The sequence below is a fragment of the Dermacentor andersoni genome, chromosome 4 (assembly GCF_023375885.2).
Source record: "Dermacentor andersoni chromosome 4, qqDerAnde1_hic_scaffold, whole genome shotgun sequence".
Taxonomy (NCBI): Eukaryota; Metazoa; Arthropoda; class Arachnida; order Ixodida; family Ixodidae; genus Dermacentor; species Dermacentor andersoni.
Window position 1 is genome coordinate 174,215,361 of NC_092817.1, and position 15,838 is coordinate 174,231,198.

The window sequence follows — 15,838 nt, forward strand, 5'->3', positions numbered from 1 at the left end:
GACCCATCTTTGTTCACGGAACAGTGGCGAGGCATTTTTCAAGTGTGCGCGCGATTGCCCACCTGCAAAGTACGTTCGAGATGTCTTGGCATATGCAGACCTGCGCGAGACTCGCCCGTCTCCCCTCGCGAGACGGGTAGGACAGGTGCACATGCTGAATACGGGAAATACTTTGTAGAATGAAATAGAACTCTGTCAAAACACCAGAGCTCTGGATGACAGGTTACAGTGTGCACAGAGGCGTTCTGCTAGATTTTAAAGCGAAGCTTTCTATGCCTCCTCCCTTATAATTTCCAATTCTGCTGCTGCTGCTGTCACTGCCTTGCCAGCTGCGGCGGTGGGTGGTTTTAGAGCGTGCATAATGTACATGAGAGGGACTCGGGGAAGGCGTGTGCGAGCCCTTTTAGCGAGAACTTTGTGGGCATCGCTACAATACTCTCTGGACCCCTTTGGCCGTCATAATGCCCACTGAAACACCCTAGTCATCGACACAATGCCATCTGAAAGACTAACGACGAGACAAGAGAAGTTTAAAGCCAACACCCAGACGAACTGGGTAAATAATGCCACTTTTCGCACGTGGCAGCTCGCATACATGGAATGATCGCCGGAGAAGGTATGGGCGCTGTCGCCGTGGTCGCCCTTTTGTGCCCCGTGTCCCCTCCAGCGCTAGTCACTTCAGCATGGAATACCAACTAGTCCGGTCTCACACTCTACAAACACAAAACATGCTTCGTTTGGGGTCTCCTCAATAAAAGGAGCACTACTACTAAACATGGCAACAGTTGCGGGCAAACAGTAATAATTTTACTTCAAGGTATGAAAGGGCACGTTTCTGCTATTTCTAAAAAGTAAGCACCGCGCAGTTTTGTGCACGTGGATCACTGACTCAGGGCATGCAGAGACGCAAAGCCGCACTAAAGCACCGCAGCGTCAAGACGACAACACGCAAACGGCTGTTCGGCAAATCAACGCTTCAGCCCCGATGCGATGCGCTCGTGTAAGGGAATTAGAGCGTTAACTTTCACGTAAGCTAAGAAAAATGGCGTGCAACAGCGCCTCGAGCAAGCACGTCTTTCTGTATTATAACATTCAACATCACATCGCGACTGTTGTAGGCCGTCAACATCATCGCCAAATATCGTCAGTGAACGCAAATAGAACAGCAAGCTGCGCTTATGTCGATTCCCACAGTGCGTGGGATCTGCCTCTGTTATTTATAATAATAATAATAATAATAATACTAATAATAATAATAATAATTGCTTAGAGGTAGCGTAAAATAAATAGCCTCGAAAGTAATATACACACGTAGTTTAAAAGAATATATGTATTTATGCCTTGAAAACGAAACCGAAATTGAAATAACTTCCACCGACGGGTGTCGCCGCGATCGCTACTGAGTCTCGCGGCGGGCCGCCGGGTGCACATGTGTGTGTTCTCCGTGATAGTCTTGAACTTGTGAGTAATTAGATTGTTTTTCGCTACGTTTAGGTTGCACCACCTCGTTGTTTTCGTGTACTTTTGTGCTCATCGACGCGAAGGGAGCATCCGGACTGAAGGCGACGTGATTATGCGTGAGAAAGAAAGGCAGTAGCGGCCTACGACATCGGTGTTTCTTTGTGACGGTGTGTTTACTATGCCTACGACGGCCGTCATTCGTGGCCAACGAGAAAACACCTTCCATTCGGCCTGACCAGGGATGAAGTCGACTTTTTTTTTTGGCGGAATCTATCGTCAACATCGTCCATCCACTACGTAAACGAAATGGCGTGCCCAGAGTACACATCGTGACAGCGCTCCGCCTTCAAACCGAGGGCCTTTTGCAAGGCGCATGGACGGCTCATATAAAAGGTACGTACGTGGTCACATTCAGCGTCGCGTTTTTATGGTGCGTCATTGTGGTAGTAATTTTCGCGTAATTTCTTTAAAGGACAGCACAAGGTGTGTTGGATGCGAGTGTAGTATGTGTACTTCAGGCGGAGCCTACGGGCACCGAACGTGAAAAAGAAATGAAAATATATCGGATGTTTCATTGTTCGTGTGTCCTCAACTAATTGTGACAGAACATTGAATTGTAGAGAATTAAGTACTGCTACGCGTCAGTATACGGCGCAGGCAGGTAAATAATACTTTGGTTTGGCTAATTCATTCTGTTGCTAAAGATGGGCGCATACTTATACCGGTGTCACACGGCCACTTTCGATCACGATTGAGCCTGTTCCGGATCGAAATTTTCGACCGCGATTGGCTCCCGTCCGCAGATTCAGCAAGGAAGCCAAACGTGACCAGAAATTCGATCCCAGTCAGGATCGATCGCGGCCAAAAGTGTGCAGTGTGACAACCGTATTAAATGTCGCTTGTGTACTTGCACTCGTTTTGTTTTTATTTTTTGTCCCAGGTCACGTGGTAGGTAATGACGCTGGTAGCTTGCAATGCTTGTGCTTTCATCGCTAGAACTAATACAAAAGAACCACAACCATCCCGGCTATGTGGTTATCCTTCGTTTTCAGTTGTACTCGTTTGTTCTAGAAGCTTTCGTGCCGTTGCGGATGAACGCGTGGTTGCGCTATTTGTTTAAGAATTTATCTTTGTGTAAATAAGTACATCGAGCCTAATCATTTTTTTCTCGACCTTGAACTCGTTTTTTGATTCCACGCACGCATGCTTATTACTACTACTATTTGTTTTCTTGTTGTACGACTGAACCCTGCCTAAGGCGTCCTGTCAGTGGTCGACAGTATTTCTGAAATGAACTGCACTGAACATCCTACGGCTATTCTACGTTTCACTACCTTATTCTAATGTCTAGTTATAAAGCGTATGGTTATTGTAACTATTCTTGGCTTGTATATATGTATGTATTAAGCTGGTAAATGCTTAATTGTGTTTGCAGTTTTGAGAGGTTCTTTTATTAAGTGGTCAATCTCGGGTGGTATTAATGGTGAGTTGTTTTCTTGTGCCCATGCAGTTAGTCAGCATGAAGCAATTGCATGGGAACCGGCCGATTGTCTTGGGCCTACACATTGCTCAAAAGACAGTGAAGGTGTCTGAGCCCACAGGTATACTTTTTTCATCACGATTGGCCTACATATTTTTTCCACTGGAGGATGAAGACCTCTCCCAGTGAGCTCCAATTACCTCCGTCTTGCGCTAGCTGATTCGAAGTGAAGCCTGCAAATTTCCCGACTTCATCATACAGTCTAATTCTCTACCGTCCTTGACTACCCTTCTCTTCCCTTGGCATCAGTTCTGTAACTCGAATGTGCCACCGGTTATCTGCCCTATGCATTACATGGTTGAAGAAGGCACTTGGGCTAGTTGGTGCTCATTGCAGACTTGAGACATCAATATCTAGCGTGAAAAAGACGACAACATCAAGAAGCACATAAGACAGAACTCTAGACTTCAACTGAAATTTTTGCTGCACAGAAACATGGGATGCACAGAATGTCGACCGTTGGAAACAACACAGGAGCTATCGGAACAAATTGATGAACAGGTTAATTTCACATACGAACACTCTTGGTAAGAGCCAGGGACGGCTGCTCACACACCTGTTCCCCACTTTATGCAAAGTGGTTCGTATATTTCCCTATGAACCTGCTTCTGGAGCTGCCTGAGTGCACAATTGCTTTGAAACTGCTCGGTGCACGTATGGCGATAATTGGCCAGGTGGCCACTAGCCACTAAGGCACTGAAAGCAGCCCTGTGTTCCCTCAAGTCAAGCAGGTCGGTGTTTAAAAGACTGCTTCGGGGAACCAAGATAGGGCAGCTGTCAGTGGCTGGTGGCCATCTGGCCAATCATTGCTGTAGGTGCTCATGCACTGAGCAGTTTCAAAGTGCTCATCTGCCCATGCGGCTCTAGAGGCAGGTCGACATGAAAATATTCGAAGCACTTTGCATCAAAAAGTGGGTGATAGGTGTGTAAGCACCCCTTCCCTGGCTCTCACCGAAAAGAGTGTTTGTATCTTGAAATGAACCTATCCATCAATTTGCTCCGATACCTCCTTTGTCAGACAGGGAAAGGGAAAGATGAATGTTGCTTCCATCCGTCGAGGTCACATCCCCTGGATCCTATGTTTCTGTGTAGCCAAAATTTCAGTTGAAGCCTAGAGCTCTGTCGTGTGTGCTTCTAGCTGTCGTCCGTTGTTTTTTTCGCGCTAGTTAACGATGTCTCAAGTCTGCACTACATGGCCTGACCAGCTGCCTTCTTTACTCGTTATGTCAGCTAGGATATCAGCACCTTCGTCTGCTTTCTGAACCACGCTGCTCTCTTCCTGTTTCTGCTGCCATCAGGATGGGAGTGGACATGACAAATGAAACTGAGTGTCATTTAGACAGAGGAGCAGTGAGACTTCCTGTGCTTTACCTTTTGTTGTTGTACATAAATGTTGAAATTGCACCAACACATCTTTTTCCACCTTGTGATTTTCCCATAGCTGTGACAAATGAATATATAGGCTTTAAGAAACTAGAAATGCAGTTTGCCTAAGAAAAAGAATACTTTTGCACTTAAAGGTAATGTGTATGATGCTCTAACTCCTTTGATGCATGTGCCTTGAGAGGTGTTGATGTTGTTCTTCATTTCTTTCAGTAAGCTTTACTTGATGGGCATGACTTTTTATAAAGAAATAAGTTCTGAAGAAACCATAATACCTGACAGGCAGAATTGTCGAGGTTGAGAGCCAAGTTTTCTTTCATGACATTTTTTTCAGGTTGTACTAGTTGACCCATGATGTTGAACAGTGCGGACTTGTACAAAGGACGTCGAAAGTGGCGAGAAATGGAGACAAATGCTATCGCCTCTTTCTCCATCCTTTGTCGAGTTCACATTGTCGAACGTCATCGACCAATACCAACTAGCCCATTTGCGTACCTGTACTAGTTGAGCCATTTCTACTATGGTACTGTAAACCGAACGTGATAAATTCAAGATTGGTGCCTTTTCTATCTTTCTACAAGTGTTTCATATAATAGTTTAAGGCATTATGGTTGATGTCATATTTTGACACCACCATAACCTCATAAAATATCTTCATGCATGCGAAAGGTGCCTCTTGTACAAGTCGCATGCTGGCCTGATATGGAGAACAAACCTGGCAGGAGGTAGAGCACATGCTGTATTGTAAACAAGACGCATGATTGCATTTACTTGGCAGTTATCGCAATGTTTTCTGATGTTTACCTGCAGGAACATTATTTATCTCAGCTGCTAAGAGCACTGGTAAAGATATATCACTAGACACTGGAGCAGAAAGAAAATCTGATTTTGCAGTACTATTGAAGTCATGCAACATTATGTCTAACCAAACTGGCAGGGATGCTAGCTGTTAAAAAGAAAGGGCTGATTTCAAGAAAATTTCGCATTCCTAAATGTGTAAGTGAAATGCTCTATGCTTATAAGCTACAAGAGATTACCAGGATAATCATGCTAGTTACACTGGCCATTTGCTAATTCAGTAAGGTTCACTGAAGCTTGTTTTAAAATTCAGTGTCTTTATACAGGGTGATGATTTTAAGTTTTGTGGAATTTTTAAGTATAACCTGTTGCATATAGCATAATTCTAGTCCTTGAGCAGGAATATTCAAACAGGCAGACATATCTTGCACGAGAAATCGAAACACATGTTCAACTAATTAACGAAAATCTATTAATTAGCTTTTCAATTAATTACTTTATGGCACATATAAACAAAACGAAAGTGGCTTAACTGAGGGGCCGATGTTTATTAATCTTATCCTAAGAAGCCAGCAAACACTAACACCAAGGACAACTTAGGGTAAATTACTTGTGATTAGTAAATGAAATAAAGAAATTATAAGTTACTGAAAATGAAAGTGGATGAAAAAACAACTTCCCACAGGTGGGGAACAAACCCACGTCTTCGCATTACGCGTGCGATGCTTTACCAATTGAACTACAACAGGTGCCTTTTCCCCATCCACTTCGGTATTTATGTTTCCTAGTAGAACTCTAGGAGTGTTTGCCAGTGCCACCACATATATGAAGCACATATTGTAATTTACGAATCATAGCCAGTGAGATTACAAGATGCATCCACTCTGGAATTGATTTCCAGAATTGCGCCAGTTTGGAGATATGTACCATCAAACTTGCCGTAAAAATGCACTGTTGTTCCACTTACTTTTTTAACAAAATGTGCTTTTATGCACTGATGCACAAAAGTAACTGGAACACCCTTGTGTAGTGTTCTTTATCAGGGAATTATTCCTAATCTGGTGTCATCTTGGAAGTTCAAGTGCACACGTCTTCCAAGCTCACTGGCTACAATTCGTAAATTGCAATATGTGCAGTAAAATAATTAGTGACAAAGGGAATAGTGAACTTTTTTTAATTAGTCGGACATGTGTTTCGATTTCTTATGCTAGTGATGTCCACCTCTTCAAATAATCTAGCTCAAGGACAAGAATTATGCCATCTGCCACAGGAAATTTTTAAAAATTCGATAAAACTTAAAAATGATCACCCTGTACAATGCCACTACAGTGCTAAACAGCCAGCAGCCTAATCATCACATTTAAGAATGCCGTAACAACACTGACAAGTGCACTAAAGTTTTCTGCGCTTCACAGATGAAAGATGTTGGCCATTAGAATGTTTGATCTTAGTGTAACTCACAATCAGATAACCAGGAAGATCAAGTGAAAGCAGATGACGAACTTCATACATGAAAGGCTTTAACTGTGCTTTGATTAAAATAGCTAAACTTCTGTTAAGCAAGATGCATTAACTGTGTTGTTCCAGTTCAAAGCATCTAAATGATCAGATGCTAAAAAGTTCTTGCTTGGAAGATCTTTCGTGAAAACCTCTGTAATAGAAATACCAGCAGGATTATGTGCTTGCTTAGTGGAGATGTCTAAGATGATGTTAAAAAGTGTAGGTAGGGCTTCTAGTAGAGATGCCAAATAGTTCTGAGAGAGGGGTTGTTACCAGCCACTGTGTAGGTCATATATTAAGAAAAAAAATAAAGGTCAGCTTAGTGATGCTTAGTATAGTGATGCTTGCATTGTTTGTGATAGTGAGTATAGTGATGCTTGCATTGTTTGCCTGGGAAATCTGAAGAACAGCATCGTTTGTGTCTCTTGTTAAAGGAGCAAGCTTCTGTGAAAATGCTGATTTCTACTCCCATAAATAATGTATATTCCTGAGGAGGCAGGCAAAACAACAATGCCATGTGTTATACTAACCGATGAATGTAAGGTCATTGTTTAGGCACGTAAACCCTGCGAATTTGTTTTTGCCTTGTGGCCACCACCTCCTGTGAAATAATGGTTGGCATTTACACTATTGGTTTTGGGAACAAGGCATTAATGTCAAAGTACCTCTTGATGGTTACCCTGCAATGCATAGCGAAGCATATGGCTACACCTTATTTTCAATATAACTTGCTTGTAGGGAAAAGTTGCAGTGAGATGATGTGGCTTCTCATTGTAAACTTATTGCATAAGAAAGGATTGATATATTTGTAAGCAATTTATTGGACTCAACACGAGCATCTTTATTTGTGCACATTCCAAATTGTAGTTTTGGGTCAGATGTCACACACAAAAACAAACTGCCCAGCGTTATTGCTGTAATATGAGGGCGGTTAAGGAAATAATGTCTCCAAACACACTACTTTGCCAGTAGTACTGCAAACATTTTGGCTCTTTATCATTAATGCACTGATGTTTATGCTATAGAATGTCACTTGCCCCATCTTCCTATCTCTTCGCGTTCCAACGTAATCGATCAATGCATGGCATCCAGTGATGATGTCCTCTTGAAACAGTGGGCTGTAATTGAATTTCTCACTGCGGAAGGTTCTACGCCCTTCAACATTCATTGCCGTCTGAAAGCACTTTACGGGGATGCCTGTATTGAAGTCAGCATTGTGCGGAGGTGGGCAAGGACTGTGAAACATCAAAATCCAGCCGCATCAAACGTCCAGGATCAGCACCGAACTGGACGGCCTGCAACGGCTTCTGATGAGGATCATCAACATCAGGCAGGCGAGTTGAATCGGGTCAATCGCAGGATCAAGCAACACCAGATTGCAAAAATACTCGCCATTTCCATTGGTTCAGTGAACCAGATAATTAAGAAACTCCTGGGTTACAAGAAGATTTTAACTTGTTGGCTATGCTTGAACTTTTTCATGTCAATCTTCAGTTGCCGTGGCACCCAACAAGCGCAAGTCTTCTTGTAACGCAGGTCTTTAATGATGTGGTTCACTGAGCCAATGGAAATGGCGAGTGTTGTTGCAATCTGGTGTTGCTTGATCCTGCGATTGCCCCGAGTCAAATTATCTGCCTGATGTTCATGACCCTCATCAGAAGCCATTGTGGGCCGTCCATTTCGGTGCTGATCCTGGAGATTTGATGCGGCAGGATTTTGGTCTTTCACAGTCCTTGCCCGCCTCTGCACAGTGCTGACGTCAACACAGGCATCCCCGTAAACTGCAGTCAGATGGCGATGAATGTTGATATGCGCACAACCTTCCGCAGTCAGAAATTCAATTACAGCCTGCTGTTTGAACTGGACTTCACCACTGGATGCCATGAATTGCTCGATTACTCTGGAACGAGAAGAGATAGGATGGTGAGGCGACATTCAATAGCATAAACATAAGCGCATCAATGATAAAGAGTTCAAAATGTTTGCAGTAATATTGGCAAAGTAGTGGGCTTGGAGGCAGTAATTTCTGAATTGCCCTCATATAATTGTGTAGCCTCTCTCTCCTACATTCATGATGTGGCAGAATAAATGCCTTATTCTTTCGAAATAACGATTTCTTGAAAGTAAGCACCATCTGTGCTTGTTTTCTTTATCCTGGTCTTGATGTGATCTTGAAATATTTAAGTTAATGATGCAGGGAAGCGCTGCTTGTCATGTTTCATGTACTTTTCCTGACATTAAATTGCAACAAATCATTTTGCAGGTAGAAAACAAGCAGATGGCTACAGCGATCAATGAAGAAATGGCTTCATCTATGATGGCTCGCCTTAGGACATTGGAATGGAGCTACACAAAGGCATCACCAGCCTCGCCTGTGCCCTGGAACATTGGTTTGAATAAGACTGTTCTTCATTGTAGAACGACCACAAGACTTGTCACCACATACAAGGCGTAGTGCAAGCTCTAAATATTGTACAGGTGGCTAGAATAAATGACCCTCCATGCAGTCACTCTTCCTGTATCTGTGGTAAATGGACTATTTCACGCAGAACACTCACACGTGATTATGTGTTTTCTTCAAAGTTGCTATGCCATGCATTTGGAAACACATTACCTATTGTATGCACACCATACATAACATTTCTGTGTGCTAGCCTGACTGTAGACTTAGGAAACAAACAATGAAGTGCATGTGTACCCGCTTCAACATGCCGTACTTCAACACCCTTAAGCAAGGGCTATTATATTGCTCATTACACCCGATAGGTGAAGGGGTAATATATTCCTGATCACACCCTTACACCCCATGGGTCGAAGGGTAATATGTTGTTCAAAACACCCTCAAGGGATAGGGTGTTATTGGAATATAGAATAACCATCATAAGGGTGTAATTGCCTATAAAACCCAGCTTTTTCTAGGGTGCTAGGGGGTTAGTTATAGACACTCAAAAAAACCCTTAGGGGTGTAAATTATTTTACAGTGTAGGCCTGTATCAGTACGCTGACGATACTGTCCTCACATCCCAGTCACCGAACTACTCTGACTCCCTTTCTTCTCTTCAAGCTGCAGCAACTATTGCTATGGACTGGTTCTCACGCAACCTAATCAAAGTAAACAGCTCTAAGACTCAACTTATATGTTTTCACAGCCTGATGAAGAAAGTAGATTTGAACCAGCAGCTGCTCTTGCACGGATCTAATTGTTGTCAATGTCAATGTCTACCCCTGAGCTATAAAACTACAGTGAAATACCTAGGATTATACTTTGACAGTGCTCTTTCTTGGAATGACCACTTATCCCACGTTTGTAAAAAGCTCCGAACCGTCTCCTGTGTGCTGTACAACATTAGATACTATATGCCACTTTCAATACGTAAACGCTCTCGGTTATAGCGTACTGCGTTATGGCATAACGATCTATGGTCACTGTGCAGTTCGATGGAAGAATAGGATCAATTCTCTCCTAAGATCTTTGTTAAAAAATATTGGCTATGATTTAGGCCTGCGCCCCAATTCTGATGTTTTTAAGGTATTTTCGCTACCTGATTTTGATCGCCTTTTGATGGAAACTGTTGTCCTGAAACATTTTTGGTTTAGTGACTATAAGATTCTGTATGTTCCCACACGGTCTCTTCGACCGAAGGAAGCTTTTTGTATTCCCCGACGGTTTACAAGATATGGAAAGCGAGTGAGAGATTTTTACGTTCCCTTTTACTTCAATAGGTTGCCTCCAAGTGTTCGCCGGGCAAAAACTAAATATAAAATAAAGATGCTGCAATACGCTACTTAGTGGGTGTACCACGTTGTACACGCATGCTCCACCACTTGTCCAATGAATCCTGTGAATTCACTGGTTACTGCAGTATTTGTTGCACTGATCTGAGTATTGTCATGCATTTTGTTTTCCTTCCTCGCTCTTTATTCGAATGTGTTTTTTATATGTAACTTGGGTTCCATGTATATTTTTATTTTGCCAGTCTACTAATTTGATGTTCCGTAATTTTTAATGTGCGTTCATGCCTGTGTGTTTATCTGCGTCGTTCCGCTGCCTGTCGGGCTCTGCCACTCAAGCCCGATGAGGCTTTGGCAGGCCGGATGTTTGTACATTTTTTCAATACTTTGCGCAATAAAGTATTATTATTATTATTATTATTATTATTATTATTATTATTATTATTATTATTATTATTATTATTATTATTATTATTATTATTCGCAAGGGCACATTGAGCCTTTTAAATTTTTTTGTTCTCGCTACCCTAACCGTGGGCTGCGAGAGCTAGCCAGAGCGCATACATTTTTCTCGTCTTACTCCGACCACCACGCGCTACACTTTGGTGCGCGTTCGGTTTGCTCTGGCGGAGTGGATTTTCGCCTGGCAGAGTTTTGGACGCTTTCTGGCTAGCAGACGACAAAAAGAAACAATGGTTACTCGCCGCTGTCACTATGGGGACTCGACGGACTGCACCGCGTTCGCTTGAGCGCAACCTCTCCGGAAAGTCCTGTCTCGCTGGTGTAGGATACCGAGCAGTATGCGTATGGTTCTCGGTGGACCAAGCGTCTCACGTTTTCTTCGATATTCTTTCGGTAGTCACATTAGGTGCCCGAAGTAGGCATTCGATTATAGCCAACATACTTTCCTTTGCGTTTTTTTCATTTCGGTGCCCACGCCCCACAAAAGGAAAAAGATTGTTGTGGGACAGCGAATAGTCGTATGGTGAAAGTTCGATTTTATTACCTCTTCTTTTGCGGAAGGTCATTACCATCCACGAGACGCTTCATTTCCTTCCACGGGCCACGAGGCGCTTCAGTTGCCCGCTACTCTTATTATATTATTGCGATAGCAATTATATGGACACTCCAGGCGTATTCCTGCCGTTGCCGTCGCTCTCATGTTTTGTACAAAGTCTAAGGGCGATAACATCGTGACCGGGCGCTGCATGCTGTATGTGCGAGTGAAAGCGTAGGGGGGTGGGGGGCGGAATGGGTGAGCTGACGATGGTGACTCAGTCTTGGGTGCGCAAAGGAGAAAAGCGGGGAGCAAGCGCGCCGCCTTCCGCCGCGCGCGATACATCAGGGGGAGTCAAGGGAGGAGGGTCGGGCCTTCGGATTCTGTGATCTGTGAATCTGTGATTGTGCAAGATGTTTGTCTTGTTTGACGAACTATATACCGTGACGTTTTCTTAGATACGTAGATTTATTGGAGACTTATATGTATATTTAAATATTTTGTTGCGATGTTTTGTGTATACGTGCAGTGAACTTTGTTTACAGTGACAATTTTTTTGGCTTTTATCAAGCCGTATCTTCGTATTTGCGTATTCCATTGTAGATCCGTATTCCTAATGTACGAGGGCGAGTCAAATAAAAGTGAGCCAACCCACTCCGCGCAACAATGGTTTGGTTTTTTATCTGCGAGGAATGGGCGTAGCACACAGGCATCTCTCATTTACAAAAGTGACAGACAGGTGTGAGGATAAATGTTCTTTAATGTTTCATGCACTGGGTTGAACATGGTTGCGTGACATAATGGACACTCCAAAAGTTGAACAGCGTGGTGCCATAAAGTTTTTGACAGCTGAAGGTATTTTACAAAAAGAAATTATTCGCCGCATGGCTGCCGTGTACGTTGAACATTGCATTTTATAGGCCACTGTGAAGCGTTGGAGCAAACGGTTCAAAAAAGGACGCGACTCGTTAGTCAATGGGACAGATGTCTAAATGCTCATGGAGACTACCTTTAAATAAAGTACCCCATTTGTCATAGTTCTCCATTTCTCATATATTCGCATTGGCTCACTTTCATTTGACTCGCCCTCGCAGGTTTTGCAGAACTCCTGCTTTTTATATGTGCTCTCTGTTGAGACTATAATTTCGGTGCATTTACTCACAATACACAACCGGTGACATCTGCTCCTGCGTAATACATTAGAACAAATGAGAGCGTCATCTAGATTTTTCACTGGCCGTTGCATACGCACAAGAATATAAACACAGTTCTTGAATGACAGTTTCATTAACGTATTTGCCCTCAACTTGTTCATTTCATGGCCTTTACATTTTTCATATCAACGGTATGCACTGCTTTGCTGGTTGCGGACTGATATACTTCTAAAGTCCGTGTGATATTTTCTTTACTTGTTAAATACACAAAAAAATGGAAGCATTGATACTAGTTATCTTGTGCACAATTTTTGGCACATACGAGTATGTTTTATGAAAAATACATATTTGACTTGTTTTAACAGTGCGTAGCGTTCAAGAATTCGTTTGCAACATCTTTGGCAATGGCAATGCAATTATTATTCATGTATTTCATCCCTCGACAAAATGTTTAAGAGGAAGCTTTAGCTCGGGCCCAACTCCGACGCGGCTTATTCATATACATGTAAAACGCATAAATGCTTTTCTGTGACAACCCCTGGATCGCTTTTAATGAGATTTGTATTTGAGAGAGAAAGTTAAGTTCTAGTGTCTTTTGGAAGCGGAATTTCGATTTAGAGCTTGAATATTGCTTAAAACATTTCAAAAAAATTTGAAAGTTCGAAAAAATTATAAGCACAACGTTCACAAACTAATAGCGTTGCATCAAGAAGAGATATCGCTGTTCTGTAAACGGCATCTATTATAACAGTCAAAGCGGACAAATTTGGTATGTCAATTTGAAGCTTACGTGAATTGGTCATGTTGTGCACAAGGGTTCTGCAAAAGCAGTATTTCGACAATATTAACTTTTTTTTTAGATTTTTGTGTAACACTCACTTTTGTTCACTTTAGATGCACTATTAGGTGCAATTCACAGAATTGTGATGCCAATTTTCATTGTTGAGTTACAGATTTATAAACTAGATAGCTTCGTTTTCTGAAAGATTGCGATGTCGGCCAATTTTCGATAAAGAATTGACAACCTAAATGAAAAATCCGAAACCAGAAGTCACTAGAATTTCAGTTTTTCCTTTAAATGCAAGAAACCTCGTAAAATTTGGTGCAGTGGTTGCCTAGAAAAACGAATTCCCCTTCTACATGTATTTAAGCAAGAGCAGCCGAGCTAAAGCTTCCTCTTAAGGAGGAGGCCGAGCTGCAGGGTGAGCACTCACCCCCCCCCCCCCCCCCCCCGGACGAAATTTCTGGCTACGCCACTGCCTAGTGAGTATATGTCATCGTACACGTCATGTCGCAGCCATCTGGCTGAGTAGAAACTTTGAGGACGCTTAAACTTCTCCTTTAAGAGTGGAACGCGATAGCATTCAAAGATCCCTGACTGTTTCTCACGCTTCCCGGCAACTGGAGCGTATGTAACCGTAATGTTTACCGGGAAACGCTCGCTGCGAACGCCATGCACGAAGCCGGGCTTTGCGGTAGAAACGCGGCCTCTTCGGTGGGCCGCGATGCGGCGGAGGCGAGCGCCAGCTGTAGGTATTGCAAGGAACCGGGTGCACCGCTTCGTGGCCCCCGAGCAGAGTGTACTACCCCCAAAACACCCACGCGCCGGCGTGCGCAAACGGCTGACGCCGCGTTCGGTCTGTGATTTGTGGAAACGCTAGAAAATGGGTTTCTTTGAAGTTTTGCGCAACAAACTTATGTTTCCTCGTATAGTCAAATAACAATCCGAGAGCTGTAATTTCTATAGGTTGCGTGTGTGTCGTAGTTTACTATATTCCCATATATTTTAGCTCAAGAAATTCAATTACTTCAGTGAATTACTTGCATCACATGGAAGGCTTGGGAATGGGTGGATAGAAAATCCTTTTGCTGAAACGACGTCCGATGCCGGACGCTGGAAGCCGACGCGGGATGCCAACGCCGACACCGGGTTTCCTGCGACACGGGCTCCTTAACGCTGTCGTGTTAATCCTGTGGCCTAAACTAGCGGGACAATTTTTCTTGGCTACGAAGCGAAAGCTACGGGGGCGGAGCTTCTGCACATGAATGTATTCGTTCGCTATGTCCGTGCGAGCTCAGTACCGGTTTCGATTTCTCCATGCTCTCACAACTTTCTTGCTTTAGTGCTGGCAGAGACAAATAACTCGGCGTTAATTAATGAATGTTTATGCACATACGATATGTACCGAGCTCTAGCAATGCATCCTGCGTCAGAGTCTCGATGTGGCCCTAACACGTCGGCATCGGTTAGCTGGAGTCGGTAGAGCCATCAAAGTGGTCAACTCGCTCGCTCATTTGTAGCTGCCCACGGTTGCGATTTCCAGATGGGTTTGCAGGGTTTGCTGTGCAGACGCTGCAAACACTTGTTTTGTGTGCTTCGATGGTTTCTTTTTTGCTGAAGTTCGTCAGCAGCCTCTCAGTGAACTTGACTGGCGGGACAGCAAGAGACGAACACTCGCAAGAAGACGTGGGCGCCATTTTGGTTCTTGAGGAATGCATGAAAAGTGCGGCGACCTCGGGTGTGCGAAAACTCTAAAGGGCAAGCTAAAATTACAATAAAATATGAGTACATGACGGGTAAATGTCATGCATAGCTTCAAATTAGGTGCTGTAAAAAACAAAACAAAGCTTTACGTATAGTCTCCTCGGGGAGTTATCCGAATAAGGCATAAACATTTTGTGGTAACGCCGTTGTGTTGAGTGTTCACACTCAACACTGCTGGTAATCCTAGGACTGCTCAGCGGCTGCGGTTAAATAGCTGCGGTCGTCTTTGCGCCATTGCGGTAAATGGGATGCGGTGACACGAACCGCTGCGGAAGGCGGTGCAACGTGAACTGATGAGGCAAGCAAACTACCACAACTGAAGGCGCCAGGTGCGCTGATGGAGTTTAGATCCGAAGATACGGCTGCTACACAGTTCTGGCTTACTAAAGGTGTGCCTAGTGTGTCCATGATTGCACACGTCACGTGGTCACATCACAGAGATGGTCTCTGTGACGTGGTCACGTCACAAAGACGCGCTAATGGTACTGCTCGCTCGTTCGTCGTCGTCTTCTTTTACAGCTGGCTGGCTCTATCGTCTTACGCGGAGGAGGGACGGAAGGACGCACGGACAGTTTTTTCGTTAGGTAACCATACAACATTTAAAATTCTTCTCTATTTCTCACTCAAGAAAACGTGAACGAAACCACGGGACTACTTCCAGCAGTGCTGGAAGATGCGCGCTTTGGTTCCGTGGCCTTATCTTTATAGCCAAGAAAAATTGTCCACGA

At 43.5% G+C, this 15,838-nt stretch overlaps 1 protein-coding gene and 1 long non-coding RNA gene across 3 annotated transcripts in view; both read left to right on the forward strand.

Moving 5' to 3' along the window:
• The window catches only part of LOC126530673 (sialin-like), an 80,825-nt gene that overhangs the window by 10,378 nt on the left and 54,609 nt on the right, over positions 1 to 15,838 (forward strand). The window lies entirely within an intron of this gene.
• LOC126542420 (uncharacterized) lies at positions 1,282 to 9,192 on the forward strand. Of its 2 annotated transcripts, XR_007601809.3 has the most exons (3): positions 1,411 to 1,854; positions 2,972 to 3,062; positions 8,946 to 9,192. It is a non-coding gene; the product is annotated as an uncharacterized lncRNA (long non-coding RNA). The 2 variants fall into 2 exon arrangements; XR_008614925.2 differs by lacking the exon at positions 2,972 to 3,062 and having other exon boundaries at positions 1,282 to 1,854.